Genomic DNA, 16,224 nt, shown 5'->3' with positions numbered 1-16,224 from the left:
TGTGTTGGTCGTGTGCGAGTAACCTCCAGATAATAGGATTTGTGTTGGAGGGGATGTCATTTTTAAAAAGAGCTTCTGCTGGTAATAAAAATAAAAATAATACTAATGATGATCATAATAATCCAAACGATGATCATACTAAAAATGGTAATCAAGGGTTATCGGTGCAATAAGTATAGATTGAAGAAGGTCTTACCTCATAACATTCTATTGTCCATTTATCAATCTTTAATAGGATCTCATTTGATATATTGTAATATTGTGTGGGGAGGGTGTTCCTCAACACATCTCAATAGACTCTTTTTGTTGCAGAAACGGGAAATACGCGTCATCACAGACTCAGCTCCCTTTTCACATACCAATCCTTTATCTTTAAAAACGCACACGCACATGCACATTCATGCACATGAGCTACTACGAAATGTAATAATAAACATGAGAAATTAAAATATATATCAAAAACTTCATAGAATATTATTGGCAAGAGAGAGAGACCCCGAGAGAGACATATACACAATACACACGTCCAGTTCAGTTGTAGAAAAGTTCAATTGATCATGTTTACAGTATATCCTGCTATAGCAAGAAGGACGAGATTATATCAATGTATCACATCAGTACCAAATATGTATACATCATAATAGTAATGAATTTTCTAGACTAAAATTCTAGATTTATCACATTTAAGTCAACAATGATAGGAAGAGGATAATGAGGAAAAAATAAAACATTTTCTTCCATACGAGTTTATAATGTCATTCCTTCTTGTCTCACTCTCGCTTTCTTTTTGCGCCGCAATTTACTTCCACCCCTCCCCCTGATTCGCGCCTGGAATATTTTCTATCACTACTCAATTATATTGGGGAGCTTCTCTGAAAGTTAAAAGCGGGTCAGTGTGGATTAGAAAAATATAAATGGTGTAATTTCATTTTTAAGGATGTTCTGTTATTTTTTATGATTCACATTTGAAGATGAGCTCAAACACTGACGTCAAATTTGTTTCAAACGTCAATGTCAGAGAGAAAAAAATATCAGAAGTGCGCCCTTATTATACTAGAGAGACGTTAGTTAAAAATATGTCAAGAATGGCGTACACGTATTATGATCATTACTATCTTGCTGTAAATAATCTTGCGTATAAGTATATGTTTTGAACTGTTAAATGTCATCAAATATCACCTAAAGGGCAACTCGGTGGATTTATTCTTGCTTTAACATGTTTGAATGAGACAAAATAAGAAAAGAAAAGAAAATGAAGTTAAAGTCCAGAATGATGAAGTGAAGAGAGGCATAACATGTAAAGTAAGCTAGCGTGAATATACAAAATGACATGAACTTTATTTAGGCTATACAGTGCGTATAAAAAAAACGGGACAGATTTGAAAAGTCTATAAAGTTTTTGTTTCAAATTATGAAGTCTATATTTTGGTGTAAATAGGTGCTCTAAGGTCTTATCTTTGAAATGCAATTAAAAAACAACTTTGTTCATGCTTGAGCGAACACGGGACGTTTTTGTTGGGGGTTCAAAAAGAGGCTCGCGCCAGAATTGCAGAATATGAGTAAAATGATGATCAGACTTCTTGCTAATCAGGAGACTTCCTCTTGATCTTTTCATTATCTGTGCCACAATTTTCGAATTATGCTGTCAAATTTTATTTACAAATTTATTTATTTACTTGAATTATTTTGTTTTTTTTCATTTAAACTTCTCTTACCTTTTAATTTTTCCTTCATAAGTATAAGTGAGAAAAGAAGATTTTTTTGTCAACCCAAGCAAAAAGATTTGCATTATTAGTTGGGAAAACTTGTGATTATTCAAATCCTTTTATTATTGTGAAACAAATTATGTTATGTACCTTTAAAAGACATGAATCTATTTTTCAAGGGGTCATTGATTCCTTGACCAAGTTTAATTGCTTAACAGGAAACACAGAAAGGGATTCATGTCTTTCAATGACAATGGTGTATCGAGTCAATTTTGAAGGAGCTAGATATGGCAGATCGGGTAAAATGTATTAAAAAGTTGTGAGCGAGCGAAGTGAGCACGCAAATATTCCCACTTTTTTATTACAATATCAAATTTTGTGATAGATTTTGACATAATATTCAGAAAATAATATCATATTTTACTTTCTATCTTTCCCTTTATTTCCTGTCCACTTTTTTTCTTGGTCATGATTTTGTTTTAATTAAGGGGGTTGGGGAGCATCCCAAGCCCCCGCCCATCTTTGTGGCACTGTTCAAAAGGCACCATAACCTTTGTAGCACACAATGAAAGGATTTGAAAAAAATCCACGCTCTCCCATACTTCGGTTGAAACAAAATTGTTTTAGCTTGAAGAAGGAATATATTCAAAGCTAACAGAGAGCATATTAAAAAGAAACAACAACAGAACAATTCAAGCAAATAAATAGATCTGAAAATGAATTTTGACCGCATGATTTGAAAATTATGGCAAAGATAATGAAAAGGTTAAGGGGAAGTCTGCTAATTAGCAAGAAGTCCGATCATCATATTTATAATTTTATGCCATTTTGGCGCAAGCCTCCATTTTAACCCCAGACAAAAACATTCCGTGTTCGCTCAAGCATGAACGAAACTAATTTTTTTTAATAGCATTTGAAAGATAAGACCTTAGAGCAGTCATTCTCAATTACTTTTGTTGAAGCTCCACATTTCTTGTTGAGAAGCTGTACTGCTCCACCAGCGCTAACAAGCGAAATGTTGCTGAGGGGCCCCTGGTGGGCTAGAGGGGGCGGAGCCCTTGAAGCTTTGGAATATGAGTTTTTTTAAATCGCCGAGAGGGGATCTAATTAATATCAATATAAAAAAAACAAATGCAAACAAACTACACAATTTATTATTTTTCAAATAAGTGACTATTCGCAACATACCAGCGATACTGCTATAGTTCACTATAGGGCGTGCACACATCACAGCAGGCAATACCTTGCAGCATTTCTCTTTCACACCTTGGATTTTAAATAATCGGCTTCGGAAACAAAGTTTCTGATTTTCAATATGTCTAAAACTCCTTACTTCTGTGAAAATTATTTGATGGTTAAAACTTACCCGACTTACTTTTCGTGATGCCACACTAATATGCAAATTAAGAACTTTATTTTATATCTGTATATATGTCACCACATTTTCTGATAGGCCTATATGATGTGCTTTGCCAGAAGTTCAATTTGTTGATAAAAGCATGGATTGTCAAGTATATAAGAGTGTTAAATCATGGATTTATTGTCATCATTTCAATTGCTGCATCTGAGCAATTCCATCAATTTTCAATGTATAATCTGGAAATGCGAAATTACTAGCCGACTTTAGCCGTAGAAATATATAGTTGAAAACGTGATAGATATCCGATAAACGGGGCTCAGATCACTTGTGATCATAGAGATAATTTTGTATACCTCTAACGTGATGCACATACTATCGACAGTCGCACATGAATTCATACCCCAAGCATATAAAAACCATAACGTTAGAATAAAAAAAAAAATCACTAAAGACCTAAGTTTAAAATATAACTGAATTGTTTTTCCCTTTGTGTAAAATTATCATCAAACATCAATTCTACAGACATATTTTCCCCATTTTTTTCATACCGGCTCCCAAGCGCCACTCCGCAAGGCTCGGTGTGCCACAAGTGTCGCCAGTGGCGTAACAGGCGGGGGGGGGGGGGCAGGGGGGCAAGCTGCCCCCCCTGGCGGAGCTCACCGGGAAAATAAAAAAAACGGGAAAAGAAAAAAAAGGGGGAAGAAAGGGAAAGGGAAAGGAAAGAAAAAAGGGGAAAGGGGAAGGGGAAAGAAAACTAAGAAAAAACATAAAAAAGGGAAAACGGAAAGATAACTGGAAAAGGAAGGAAAAAAAAAACAAGTGAGAAAGAACAATTCGTCCCGATATACAAATACATTAGCATGATTAGTAAGACAGGGAAATAAATTAAAGATGGCGAAAAGGCAAACAAAAGGGACAAGATAACGTTCACTACCGGGCTGCCGAGGATTGAGATAACGAGCGGGAAGAAAAATGGATGGTATATAGCATAATGTCGTATGAAAGTCTATCATAAACTTGCTAAATCACCAAAGGCTCTGTCCAAGAGTCAAGACCCCGTGCAGTGGGGGCTCTTCCTCTGTAACCTTTAATGGGTTCTATAACGGGCCCCTATGGACCCTTCCTGCATTAAGCTTTACGTTGAAGCACTGGCGTACCGGGGGATGGCTCCACAGCCAAGGGGAAATAAAAGAAAATAAAGGAGGCAGCGAAATGAGATGAATGAAAAAAAATACATGACATGATATTTGCTATAATGATGTAAAAATCTATCACATAATTAGAATTTCATTTTAACAGGCCATTTTTTTCTGGCTCGCTTCGCTCGCTGGCGACTTTTTACAAATGTTCCCACATTTGCTATGGTGTGCCTTTCACAATATTTGGATGATTACGATACACAACTGCGGCATTTAATTTATGTGTTGTATTAAAGCTATATAAATACACGCAATTTGATTAAAATAAGTGGCCATCTGTAAGGTTTAAAATGGCTTTGATATCAAGAGGTCCGGGGCTCTGCCCTGGACCCCACCCATAAAGCACTGTTATATGGATGAGTTTGGACCATGGCCCCCAAAAGTTCTACAACCAAACAAAAAAAAATGAGGAAAGAAAGGAAAGTGTATTATATTTGTCTGAATATCACGTTAAAATCTATCTTCATGTTAGATTCTCATGAAAAGGTGATTTTTTTTATCTCGCTCGCTTCGCTCGCTCGGGACCTTCTTGCCAGAAGCGCCATACTCGGCCCCCTCGAGCATATAGAGCTTCGCCCTGATGCTCACAATCATAACAAAAATCCTGTTCACCGTGGCGTACAAAAAAAGAGAGAAAAAAGGAAAGAGAGGAGGGTGAAATATGATATCATCTTTTTAACATTATGTCAAAATCTATCACAAAATTGGATTTTTGCAATAAAAATGTCAAAATTTTTGCTCGCTCGCTTATATATATATATATATATATATATATATATTTGCCCGATACGCCATATCGCCCCCTCAAAATTTTTGCCTTATGACGCCATTGCCTGTTCCATGATATGACCGGGAAATTTTTGGCTCTTGCCCCCCCTGGCCACCGACCCCTGTTACGCCGCTGAGTGGCGCGCGCGCCGCTATTTCAGAATCCCTGCCTTAGAGCACCTATATATAACACCAAAATATAGACATTATAATTTAAGACAAAAATTCATAGACTTCAAATCTGTCCCGTTTTTTTAATACGCACTGCAGTATAGCAGAATGCTTAATTCAAGCTTTACCTTGTCGATATCAAGCCATGTACTTGAGACAAGTAAAATCTATATAAGAAGTATTTTTAAATTGTACGTTTCATTATATATTACATAATGACTTGTGTTGACTGTTCTGTTTATTTTCCTAGTGTTCATAAATGAGAAGTTGTTCTAATATCAATGATTTAGTTGATTAAACGAATAGAATTAAAACCCAAACGAGACGTCTTCAGGACCGTGTATTTCTTACCAGTAAATATAAAAGAATACATTTTGACTATGAAATAAAATAAAATTTGGCAGTTAGTATGGAAAGACATCAGTTCTTTCTTTCAAATTCATGCCACAAAATGTTCGCGATTCATGCTCAGAGCGGATATCTGGGTACTCCCCTCCCCCCCCCCCCCCCCTCTCATATTGGCTACGTAATTTTTTGCGCCTTTTCAGCTCATTACTAGACAATGATATTTGGGCCAAATACTAGGTAACTAATTTTAAAAGTGGTAAGCATAATTATGATAAAAATTTATTCCATACTTACTAGAATACTGCAAAACTTCCCTAAAAGGGGTCAGACGGGTAGGGGTACGGTGCGCTGATGGTCTTTACACAGAGGTGAGAGGCATTGCTTTGATTTGGTTTTGGTTAGTTATGCACTTCTGGATTGTTAATTGCTTTGAAACGTTCTTTGTCGAGAATTGATCGAGTTAGGTGTTCCAGCCCACATTCGTGTCAATCCCCTGTCTTTTTGTTCCTCATTTTGAATATCGCTAAAGTTTCTTAATCGTACACAAATAAACGCTAAATTAGTCCAGAAATTAGTAATTTTTGTTCTCAATGTACCAATTCGCAGAAGAATTATGCACATATTTTCTGCGCTATACTAATCAGTATTATTATCATGATAATAGTATAAGTCACTAATGTACGATCTATTAATGTAAATCCCGGAGGTAAATAATTAAGACTTTTAGGGGCAAGAGTGAATCGAATTCCAATTAAATCAACTTACATCACCTGACACTATTTAGTTGTGTTTATTCTGTTCAATAATTGTTCATATATTGTTCTATTTGAAAAAAAATTATGTTTATTTGTTTTTGATATCAAACTGTGATTTTTTAGTGAATAAACAGAAATTTGAAGTTTTAACTCTTTGTGAACACGCGTATTATCTCAACTGAATAAAGGGGACGTACGTATAAAGGGAAGCCCCTCTCCCGTATAATCCTGCATTAATATCTCACTGATTTGAATTAAATAGAGATGCTCTTCGACAATAATACATGTCCACCCAAACGAAAGATTATTTTGAATAAAACAGAACAATCCAACAAGCATAACCTTAAACATTTCATCAAAATCGGATGTAAAATAAGAAAATTATGACATTTTATAAATTCCGCTTGATTTCACAATGCACATCCTGGTCGGTATGCAAATCAGGGACTGATGAAGTCATCCAATCATTATGAAAATGTTAAATATTTTCATTTCCCCAACATTGTCATGAAAAAAAGTTGTATTCCTTTCTGAACATGTGAAATTACCACTGTTTTTACATTTTATGGTTCAGTCAAGTGGTTCCCTACTGACAAATTTGTAAAAATTGAAATGTTGCATAATTAATTTTGAACAATACAAAAACAAAAGAAATGGCGAGTAAGAGACATAATCGATGCCATTTGCATGTCATTGAATATGCATACAACTAGTTTGTGAAAAATAAGCGAAACTTTGAAATGTCATAAATTTCTTTTCCGATTTTGATAAAATTTTGAACGTTACGCTTGTTGAATGTTTCTATATTGATTCAAATCAACATTTTTCTGGGGTAGACTTGACCTTTAATGTGATTGATAGCCATGATTATGGAAGCATTAAAAAAAAAACCTATGAGGACCCAAATCATGTGGAATTCAAAGGAACATAAATTTTTCCCATTGTACCAGGCAAAATGATAAAGAAAGAAAGAAAGGAAGAAAGAAAGAAAGAAAGGAAGGAAGGAGTGAAAGAAGGAAGGAAAGGAAAGAGAAAAATACTAGTGAGTGATAACTGGGAGAGAAAGAAAGAGAGAGGCGGAGGGAGAGAGAGAGAGAGAGAGGGGGGGGGGGAGGAATTTGGTCTCTGTGGAGATACCTTTTGGTATTACAATCTATAACTATATCGGATGATCTCAAATGTGCAATTATTAAAGGCGATGGCCGGTTTGCGGTCCAAGGCGGGTTTACCCCCGAAACATTTTAAGCACCGTTTGAATTCATGAACAAGATAAGAATAATAGTAAAGGAATGAGAGCACGCGATAAATTCATCTTATTAATTAGCCTGAAAACGTGACATTGTAAACAGAGTTTGAACACAAGAACAGATCAGTGTTGCCATTTTGGGATCTCCATCCCCAAATTTTGAAAATTTGGGGATTTTGAGAAGCCTTTGGGGATGGAAAAAATTATTTGGGGATTAAAATAAATTTGGGGATTTTTCATGCATTTTTGGGGATTTTTGAAGGTTTTAATGAAAAGCACGAAGATCCGTTATTTTTCAATAATATGATGCAAAATACATTAAAGAGATATATTACTCTCTATGCTAAAATACGATACAGCTATTAACGTTACAGTGTAGATCATCCACAATTCAACCGATGAATTCATTACATTGAACTTCATTGGTTGTACGATAAATGGTGGGGTTGCCAATCTACTTTGCATCGAATCCTAAAAAAAAAATCTGCTGTGTATGGTGTGAACAAATGAACACATAATTTTGGGCAATAACCATAATAAATGTCCTCACTTTTTCAGATATTATTGTGATTTTAAAAATTTGGGGATTTAGGGTCCAATTCGGGGATTTTTCGAGTGCCTTTTAGGGCTTTTCTTCAGCTCGGACCTGGCAACACTGGAACAGATAAGTATGTCACTAAACAAACAATGCAAACGTGAAGCGCTCGCAATTTTTTTTTTACAATCTACTTGCGTGGAGGGGAGGTGTTTAATAAACGCGAGCGCGAAGCGCGTGCTAAAAAGTATAGATCTATTGACTGGGAAGTATGAATATGATATATTATCTGGTTGAAACTAATAATGCAGTCGTGGATTGCCAGCTGAAATTTAAGTTGATGTGCTGCCAAGAAAACTAACTCCCTTCGTTTATTTTCTCGACCCATCTCCGGTATCTGGCCTTTCTTTATTTCCCTTCTATTCAATCAATTTTTTTCACTCGTCTCTTTCCTTCTTTTCCCTCTTTGTTCCCTTTTTTCTAGCCGAAATTCATTAATTTTGTCATTACTTCTATGTTTACTGATATAACCAATACATTTTATGCTGTTTATGATCATCGACAATTATTTCCATCGAAAATATCAAAAATAAAAGGTCAAAAACAAAGAAATGCGAAAAAACAACAACAATAGAATGCTGTTGGTCTATTTATTAAGAGAACATTTTGTTTATAGAAACCCATAAGTTATCTTTCTTTCTTTCTTATCCTCCCGTCCTTTGATCATCCCTTTGAGAGAATTATGCGTACGTAAACGCCCCTGGTAACGATACGTCATCAGCCCCTTCCCATCCAATTGAACATGAATGGTGATTCTACACATGGGCGTACACGTGGAGGACTCTTGCCCCCCGCCAATATGAAGATATAAACTGTTTATATTTTAACTAAACGTTTTTGAAAAATGTTTTCCTAATATTTTTCAAAAACGTTTCTAAAATGTATTTTAGACCTATTTCACAATGTTTTATAAAAGGATTTTTACATTTTTTCAGAAACTTAAAAGTATTTTACTCAAAATTTTTTTTATGAAAAATTAACATTTTAAGTACACATAGTTTTATAACCTTTTTAAAAACGTTTGATGTAATTGTCAAATTATTTTAACAGCGTTTTTCGAATATTTTCACATCCAATGTAAAGCATTATATAAAGATGTTAGTAAAATGCTATTCTATTTCTTAGAAATGTCAAAATACAAAAACGTGAAAATAAGAATGTTTCTAATATATTTTTGAAACATTTTCGGAAAACATTTGAAAAACATTTTCGAAAAATGTTTTGTTAAAATGTTGTAAAACCATAGTTTCATATAATTTCAAGAACGTTTATTATTGCTGTCAGAATATTGTAACAACGTTTTAAAAATGCAACTTTTACATCCAAGATATAACATTATAATGATTACAGTAAAATGTTTTTGTGTTTCTCTTAACATTTTAAAATGATATAAAAAAACGTCAAAATTATTATGTTTCTAATACGTTTTTGAAACATTTTAGAGAACATCAGAAAAACATTTTTTTTCGAATAAAAGTTGTTAAAATATTTCGAAAACATATTTTCATGACTTTTTATAACATTAGATTTTATTTTTAAAATATTGTTTTTACATTTATTATGTAACATTGTAAAAACGTTTTAAAACTATTATTTTGTTTTCTTGATAATCTTTCTTTCATATCATTTTAACATCAATAATAATTTTAACATCATTAATAATATTTTTGAAAAAAAAGTCTTTTTAATGTTTTCTTTTGTTAGGCCACCAAAACATTTTATCATAATAACTTTTATTTAATGTTTAACATAAGGGGAATAATGTTTCATTAATGTTATGCAAATTTTCTTAAATGTTTTTTAAAGCATTTCTAAGATCTTTCAAAATGTTATCATAACGTTATGTGTTAGCTGGGATATGGGGCAACTGCTCACAGGCCGTGCTCTAATACTAGATTTTCCTCAAACCTTTTTATTAACAATATCTTTTATATTTTTCTGCTATTTTCATAACAAACTTTTCGTCAGGGTAAACCCCTTTGAGAAATTCAATCACGAATTGTAAGGTTTTGACGGAAGACAAATTATCCACCTACTGTTATTTTGTCCAGGGCAGGTCCCAGGGTCCGCTGACTAAACTCATATTTTAATAGCCAAGTGTGGTAAATGTACATAGAGATGTATTACTAGTTATGTCAATGTACGATATGTGTTTTATGAGATGGGAGATTTTCCAGTCTCGTTTTCCGTTTCCCGCGAAAACTTGATCAGCTGATGGCGTGTATATGCTAATTTCTTTTTAATTTTAACAACATTCGCACGTGTTACTGGTAGCGGTATCGTATAGACGTCTAACGTTAGAGCTACAATCTCGGATCTCTTCCTAACAAACAGTAACATTTTGAAAAACTGACATTGACAGTCTACTTTATCTTTCTGAGGCTTTTGATTATATTTAAGTGGTGTGTGGCATTTGTGTTCAGTGACTTTGATAGACTGAAACTGGATCCTGTTTTACACGGCACTACGCCTCGGTACTGTTGAAATTACCGCCGGGCAGGGCAAACTCGTACTCGCGTGGTGAACAGAACAACTCAGGCCAGGGATTTTTCGGCAGAAGCTCCCACATAGTATCTAGCTCTACCCCCATCCCATCCCGGATCCCATCGTCGGAACGAACTTGAAACTGCCAGGCCTAGTTTTCAGTCTCATCGCTCTCGATCTATCTGACTGACTGTCTGACGTAATTTAGGCGTGTCTACTAACGTTAGACTACGGCCTATAAAAGTATAATTTTTCATTCATCATGCCGGGCGAATTGTCAGAGTATGAAAAGCGTCGGCTGAAAAATATAGAGGAAAACAAACGAGTTTTAGCTGGACTTGGCATTTTGAAACCGGTACGTCGACTCTTGCCTTGGTCTTATTGTTTTGCATTGATCTTTATTTGTTGACTAATTTCGATGTTTTTTTATCCATCAGGTAGAACTACATGAGCCCATGATGATGAGGGCCACCAATCTCCACTCATGACTCATGTCACAACATGCATGCGAGGTTAGCTGTAGCCTATACTAACCTCGCACAATGCATGTCATTTTGACTTGAGTATGGATTTTGACGTTGTCATTCATCACACGAATGTGAGGGAATAAAACATGCCAAATCCTTCAACATTTATTCACTACATAAATTTTTATCTTATTAAATGACTTAATTTTAAAAATATACTATAGCCTAGCCCTAGGGCCTAGTCGAAATAATGTTTATCAAAATGATTTTTAACACCTCCAAATCTCGGCCAAGACACTCCGTCCGATCCGTCCGAAGATCCTTGATACTGCGGTGGAAATTACGCAAACAATAATCGAAAAGCAAATATTTCTTATCGAACAGTCTCGATTCAAGTCGTCGGCGCATAATAGGAAATTGTACAAAAAAATCAACGGGTTGCATCTCAAAGGCATAGCAGTGCAACCCCCAAAAAACTATACACTTTTGAAATGGCTGCCAATTAAAAAAATATATCACTTTGGGGGAAAAGACATATACTGGTACATGTAGAAAGCAAATAAAGTCAACTTTCAAATGACACCCAAAAGTTGGAAAACTTTTCATGCTTGGGCGAGCACCGCCCTCTGAAACAAAGGGTATGAAAATTAGGCTGGGCTTCCAATTTTTGTCCGGTTTTTTTTTGGAACTTGCAAGTTGAGGGTTATGTGATGAATTAATGATCAATTGTGATCAGTTTGTTGTTTGAGAAAATTTCATGCGTTATTAAATTGAAATTTAATGCATGAGTGATCATGAATTGCAATTTTTAGTGCAGCATTTTGACTTTTTCATGTGGATCTCAGCACTGTGTTCATAAGAATCAGGAGAATAGGGGTAAGATAGGACTTATTAAAGTAGGTCAAGTACATTTAGCAACCCCTCCCTCCATCTCTACCCCCCCCCTCCCCACTTCTCTCCTGAGAGACTAAACTCGGCTAGGCTGGACAGGAATAGCCTTACAGTTTTTTGAGTGGTTAGTCATTTGGAACTTGCAAAGCTAAGGGTGTTATGCTAAATGAATGAACGAGATCAGTTTTGGTTTCGTAGGCAAATTGAATTGAAAATTGAAATTTAATGCATGAGTGAACAGGAATTGTAATTTTAGTGTAGCATATTCATCTTGTAGACCTCAGCAGTGTGTTCGTGAGAGAGAGTAATGTGATGGTACCTGTTACAAGCAAGAGGGCGAGATATGGTAAGACTTGGTTAAAAGGCACTCTCACTGCAACCATCCCAGTCAGACGGCAGGTCCCAAGAAAGTGGCTTCTTTCATCCAAGTGATATTCATGACTTGAGATGTTTTGCATATTTAATGAGATTGATGCGGACCGAAACGCCTCTTTTCATTCGGTCATTGCTGCTCTAATTGTGCATCGAATTTCATGAATTTGGTATTGTAAAGAAGAAGAATCATTCTTTCAGGTCATGTGTTTGAATTTATTCAAAGATTTTGTAATATAGGTTAAAATTTTATCTAAAATATGCTACAAAATAATTATTTTCACCTGACAAAAGCTGCTATTTTCACACTTTATTTTTGTTTGAGCCCAAATGATTTTTAGATCATGATTAAGCTGAATATGTATGCTTTAAAATGATATAGGTTTCAAAATAAGAATTGGTTTAATCGGATCAAGATCACACTTTTCATTTGCCAAGTACATAAAGCAGCTTGAAAACAAGAATACTGCACTCTGATTGGTCAAAGAGACCACACACAGGCAAATTCCAACGGTTCCAGTGTCTGGGTTCATGGGAAGGTCACACTTCCCATGTGGTAATCTCCTCAAATACCCCGCGCATGTTGTTCTGTGAACATTATCCAGCCAATCAGAATTCTGGGTTTCATGCAAGTACAAAATTTCAGAAATCTCGTCTTGTACCTTGGTGGGAAAAGTGTGATCTTGACCCGATTAAAAGGTGCCGCATATCAAGAGTGGCATTGTGAGAAAGTACAGAAGTTCAGCTTTATGGTGATATAGATATCATTGAGGCTCAAAATAAAAAGTTTTGCACAATTTGCAAAAGAAAACAGGAAGAAAATTCAGTTTTGAGGCACATTTTCAGGCCAGAAATTTACTTATTTAACAAAATATTGTATACAAAATAAATGACCAATATGAAAGAGTAACATTTACTCTATCTGATGGTGCTATAATATTTTATTTAACTTGAGGTTAAAACAGGTAAATTCTTAGAGAAACAAAATCTCACGAATCGCGAGATTTTGCAAGGAGGAGGATTCAGCCACGAGATGATTTGGATGAATCTGGGGCCCGTTTCTCAACACCGTCATAAGTCTAACTTCATGACTAAATCGGAGATAGTGAGCTACTTGTCCGCTAACCGTTTCACGAAGCCCTCTTTACCAAGATCGGGTACAACAACCTCACTAAATATTTATGACACCTCCGAACCTGTCATAACTTCTTTCTTAATGACGTAGTGTCATCACGTGGGTAGACTATGACATGCGAAAGTGCCTAGAAATTTTAAAATTATCATCTTACGTAATCAATCAAAGAGGTTGAAATTACATCACATAACAAGTGGGTTAATGCATTCAATGATAATTGTAATACAAAGAAACTATAAAAACTGTTGGTAAACGCCACAAAACCATTCATTTTGCAATATTAAAATGATTTAATCGATAAAGATTCTACCACGTCAGGCCATCCATAACTGAACTCGTATTTGTTATTTTCAGACCCCTATTAACAGTTAGATGAATTCTATCTCTAATTTATGCATATCATTTGTCCAATATCGTATCTTTCGGTATCATTGATTAAAAATGTTTCGTTAAACTATATTTTGATGACGTTTGGAATCGTAAAAGTCCGTATAATTATCATCATTTTACAAAGAAAACCGTTATGGTTTACTTTCGTAAACTATTAAAATTGGGTATCCCGGGGGTACCCATCTCAGCGTCCACAAGTGATTTTTTAGTCTTGAAATGAATTATTCATAATTTAATTTTCTCTGCAATTGAATGATTCAGTCTTCATGGTCTAAGTATGTATGATGCATAATTTACCTGTGCTATTATTTTGAAAATATTTATTTCCCAATTCATCATAATATTTGCAATTTTGTCATAATTTTTCTTTTTGAAAATTATGCTATTTTGTGACTAAGGCTACGTCTCGTCTGCTCTTTTTATCGATAGTATCGATATCAAGGTATTCTAGTTAGGAAGCCTTTCGAGAAACAGGTTTAGTAAGATTGGAACTAACTCCGTGGTTGGTGGATAAAGATATGACTAACTTGTCTATGTGTTGAGAAACGGGCCCCAGGCCTTTTTGCTCATTAGCATAGGGACCTGCGGTCTGACTGATCCTGCCTGTGGGGAATCTACAGGTAGGACTATGGTATGCCAATGCTGTACATAGCACACACTTTAAAAAATCATTAAAATATCACTTTTGTGACCAAAATTACTAATTTCCATACAGTTGCAATTTATTTTCCATTAGTAACTTGGGAATAATTTTTGTATTTACCAGAGCGCTCAAAAACTAGAATTTTTGGCATATTTTTGTGTATGCTCTCAATTGGTAGAAAGTAATATGGCAAGATAATTTTCATTTTTCAATCTCTATTTTTAATTAAGAAAAAATAATTTAAAGATTCAAATTTACATAAGAGCCAGGTTATATGATGAATACATGTTGGTCTAATGTAAAGTGTAAGAAAAAGAAGCATTTGTCCCATAGAAAAAGAGAAAATAAGCCAAAATTGCCACCCTTATATTTTGCCACACATGGAGATGTAACTGAGAACAAGGTTATATCATAACCTTGTTCATTGAATGAGTGGTTAAAAGGGCATTCCTCTTCTTTTTGTCCTTTTACAAACTAAAAGTCATATTTATTCCCTCCACCTCCATTTCCCAGCCCCCCCCCCCCCCCTCTGTCTCACATCCAGGATTGTAGCCTATTCAAAACTTAACTGCCACTGAAGTGACCGGTGGCTGATAGCCATTTTTTTTATTGAATGATTACCAAGAAATTCACTGATTATGATGATTTATGAAATAATTTTGAAAAAATGTTTGATCACATTGCACATTGAAATAGTTGATTTAATTGATAGGAAAAAGTTGATGCCCCAATTCAGAATATTATCATTCAATCAACATTCTGCTCTGGACTTCACGTGTACATGACAATAGCAATCAGTCATTCAACAGAAGGAGAGGGCGGGAGAGAGGAAGGGGGGGGGGCTAAATATTCTGTTGACCCTTATTCTATCAACCTACTTCTCCCACTTAGTCCTATCTCACCCCCTATTCTCCCGACTCCCATGAACACATTGCTGAGATCCACATGATAAAGTTGAAATGCTGCCCCAAAAGCGTAATTTGTGTTCACTCATGCATTAAAGTTAGATTTAATAATTTATGAAACTTGCTTAAACAACCCAAACTGGTCATGGTTGATCATTGATTTATCACAACGCCCTTAACTTTGCAAGTTCCAAAGGATTTGCCTCTCAAAAACTGACAGAAATTGGAAGGCTAATTCCAGCCCAGCCTCATTTTCATACCCTTTGTTTCAGTGGGCAGTGCTCGCTCAAGCATGAATAGTTTTCCAACTTTTTGGTGTTATTTAAAAGTTGACTTTATTGGCTTCCATAATATGTAAGTGTTTTCCCCCCAAAGTGATATATTTTTTATTTGGCAGCTATTTCAAAAGTGTATAGTTTTTTGGGGGACACACTGTATTTGAAGTATGCCATCTTTTGACAAGACGATGATAAAAGTGGATTGAACGAGCAAGAAAATAATTCTGAGCGCTTAGAATGCAGCTAGCAGTACAAGCTTCAGAAGCGTAAACAACACGGCTTATAAATAATATTGCGCACCCTCTTTAGGCCAAAATTGATTTTGTCGCTGATCGAAGGGCATCTACGTGAAGATCAAGAAAAATTCCTTATTAAAAAAAAAAAAACGGCAAAGAGAAGTCACCAAAGGATCCATGGTTCGGTAAGTGTCACAGCACAATGTGAAATTCTAGCTTTAATATAATAATCTCTTATTTGGGCAAGAGCCCATGAAAGCTTTGCATTTGTCGCG

Source organism: Lytechinus pictus, chromosome 1 (assembly GCF_037042905.1).
Source record: "Lytechinus pictus isolate F3 Inbred chromosome 1, Lp3.0, whole genome shotgun sequence".
NCBI classification, from domain to species: domain Eukaryota; kingdom Metazoa; phylum Echinodermata; class Echinoidea; order Temnopleuroida; family Toxopneustidae; genus Lytechinus; species Lytechinus pictus.
The sequence above is the reverse complement of the archived record's forward strand: the minus strand, read 5'-3'. Positions refer to the sequence as shown.